Source organism: Choloepus didactylus, chromosome 4, assembly GCF_015220235.1.
Source record: "Choloepus didactylus isolate mChoDid1 chromosome 4, mChoDid1.pri, whole genome shotgun sequence".
Classification (NCBI taxonomy): Eukaryota; Metazoa; Chordata; class Mammalia; order Pilosa; family Megalonychidae; genus Choloepus; species Choloepus didactylus.
In genome coordinates this window covers 97,042,557-97,045,915 of record NC_051310.1, presented here as the reverse complement: position 1 = coordinate 97,045,915, position 3,359 = coordinate 97,042,557, and the positions used below count along the sequence as shown (strand labels likewise).

General features: G+C 37.6%; 1 pseudogene; it reads right to left on the bottom strand.

The window, feature by feature from the left end:
• Positions 1–1,325: 1,325 nt before the first annotated feature.
• LOC119533285 lies at positions 1,326–2,126 on the bottom strand (annotated as a pseudogene).
• Positions 2,127–3,359: the final 1,233 nt, after the last annotated feature.

Sequence of the window (3,359 nt, the reverse complement as noted above, 5' to 3'; positions counted from 1 at the left end):
AAAGACTACAGAAAAACCAAAACCACTTCATTTTATGCCTTACTTAGTTTATACTGTTCAATGAATCCAGTTAGACCTGTTATGAAGTATATTTCATCAAAATAGTCAATATCTTTAGTAGCTTGAATTTATCACCTAAGGACCAAAACACTGCAATTTTTTCATGTCAAGACTGTGATATCAGGGTTTAGTAAGATTCTATTGTGGGACACACTACTTGATCAAGAGCTTAACTTTCCTAATTTACATTTTCACTGAAGAAAGAAATCTCATATTGAACATGTTTCAGAACCACACCTATATGCTGCAACTGAATATGAAGAAATTCCTTTTAGATCCAAATGTAACTAGAGACCATTTCACCCCCATAATAATAATAACCATTTATACAGGGCTGACTGTGTGCCAAGAATAGTTCTAGATGCTTTCCATATATTACCTCACTAGATATCTATTAAAAATAAAACTCTCTGATGTTGTCCCAAATGTGAAAGCTCTTTGCAAACTGTAAAATAATGTGCAGTTATCAAGGATTATTACTGATACAACAAGAATAACAATTACTGGTATAATTAAAGTATGTTTCAGAAGTGAACTTAGAATCAAGGTGAATTTCAAAAAAATGAAAAAAAATTTTTTTCAGTGCAGCATGTTCTCCAATTGCACTCTACCTCACTACCTCTTTTTAAATTTTTTATGGTTTTTCTTTTTGTTTAATCTTTGATTAAATACAGCACAATTACTTCAGATCATTCTTTAAATTGTATACACACAGACTGATAAGCATAATCTGAAAGAAACCTGCAGTCAGCAATGAAATGCTTACAGCTTTTCCTTCCCTCACTCAAAAATTTTTTAAACCATACAAACTTAGAATCTCATCAGCACACACTCTCCTGTGACAAATGATTCAGACACAAATGGTGGGTGTAAAGAAACTATATGCTAACATATGTATAACCTTTGTTAATGAAAAGAACAGAAGCAGTCATAATGATTAAGATACATTCAGTTACTATAACTAGTTGTGCCCTAAGGGGCATTATCAAAAGAGAAATTGTGTTGCAGAGAAAAGCTATACATACATACATTCAATGAGAAAATAAACAGCAAGATTAATGCAGGCCTGTTTAACACTGGAAAAATCACAGCCCTCCAAAATTTCTCCATGTTTGTTATAAAAAGCCCCCCTGCTCTCAACTAAAATTAAAATGACCTTGAAAGGATAATACTTGTAAAGCTTATTCAAGTCTTTTCAGGCACAGAAACTGCAATGGAAATAAATGTTCAGAGTTATTTTCCAAACAAAACCAAAAAATCTATTCTTTTGATGACATGCATGATTAAAAGGTCTATGCAAGATACATTGCTCTACATTCCCAATGACTAGGAAAAAAAAAGCTCAGGTCAATTTTTAGTCTGCAGATGGACAAAGGATTTTGTATTCCAGCAGGAGTTCAAATCTTCTGGATCTTTTCACCAATAACTACTGGATTTTCTTTTCTGATTTTCTCAGCAGCATCGGCTTTGTAATTGTAAGAGCAATTGTGTACATCTGAGTAATGGTGTACACCACAGTAAACATTTCCACACCAGCATTCCATCCCAGTAAGTCCCACTTTCTTAGTACACATGAAACAGTGATTCTTCTTTTGTTTTGGTTTTTGGAGACTTGCTTTGCTCTTCAGATGGCTGATGTGTTGTACCTGATACTGAAGATGGAGAATCACATTCAAGAGCAACCAGGCCCTCTGCTGTGGGTCCTTGCAGATCTTCTGTTTTGGGTACTGCTTTGTCCACAGATGTGCTGTCCACTTGGGAAGATGTTGCAGATTCTGATAAAAGTGACTGATTTGATACAGGCTCGGCTGCATAGACAAAGATGTAGAGTCTAACGTTGACTGAACTTCTGGGACACTGCCATCTGTGAACTGAACCGGTAAAGACTCAGAAAGACAACTGACAGAAGTTGCATGTAGGCTTATTCTACCATTACTGCTATTCTGTCTTTGAAGAGGCTCTTTATAGCATCCTGAACACATGCCGTTTGCACGAGGGTTTCCATAAATTCCTCAGCCAGTGGAATAAAGCATAGTTACTTGGCTGTGATTAGTTTCTTGAGCCATGCTCCTCTGTGGTACACACAGTGGAGGCTGATGAGCAAATAGCTGTCCTGTATCTTGAGACACATTTGCTTCCTGCCTTCCCTATCCTCATTAAGCAGCTACTTAAAGTTTGGGTTTTATGCAAGTAAACATGTTAAGGCCTTCAGTGTTTTACTGCAGCAGAATTCAGATCCACTCCTGGTGGCAACTCTCTCTGCTTCCACCTCATTTCCTCTCTAATGAACAGCTTATAGGAGACCATGGCTCTCTCTTCCAGCTGCTCATAACTGGAGACTTTCGTTCCCTCCTGTGTGTTTCTAAAAATTTTCATTTGTGTATCTATGATGGAATTCTCCATAAGAAACTTGCATTATGCTTATGCTTGTCTAAAATCCTCCCCAGGAGGATGCTTACATAAGTAATGAAAATGATTCTTCTAGGGAGGGATCAGATCTTGTTTACCTTCCAGTCTAGCACCCTAAAGACTCATTGGTTGAATCTACTAGAGTTGCACTGGTGTGATTTTTGGTGGTAATTTGAGCACAATTTGATTCCAGAAACAAAGCTAGAATTCCATCTGCCTATGTCCAGCCTGAATGCATGACTTGATGAATGATCACTCACACATGAGGAGTGAGCTTAACTCTCTCAGGAAGCACTCACCACCCAGGCCTTATGCCACTGAAACATTACCCACTTCTCCCAGCCTGCCTGGAAAACCTCACAATTGATGGGGCATCGGGTAGAGTACTCAGAAGGGTCTGCTCCCACCTAATAAATCTTAATTTTGCTGAGTGCTGCACTAAGCACTTTCATGCACCCTAGGCCATTTAATTCTCATAATAATCCTATAGATCACAGACTAATAAACCCTAATGAGAACGAAAATGAAGAACAGAGAAGTCAGATAACTTTTTCAAAACCACACAGCTTGTTAAGTGTTGGAGCTGGGATATGAATCAATGCAAACCATCCTGAGAACTCACGATCTTAAATTAACTTGCTCTAAATAGTTTCCTACTGTGCCCCTAACACCAGAATTTTGGCTAATACAGTTTAAGCTTGAATCTAATCAATGCACGTGAATTGAAGCACTTAGCAGTTGCCTGATGAGTCCTTTCAATGTAAACCCCATCTCTGTATTCATTCTTTTCCACTCCTGAAACTAAGGATGAGCAATGCTGTTTGATTTTACAGTCGGAACGCTATGTGATTGAAATTATCTAAATAATTTCCCCATCTTGGTTCTTCACT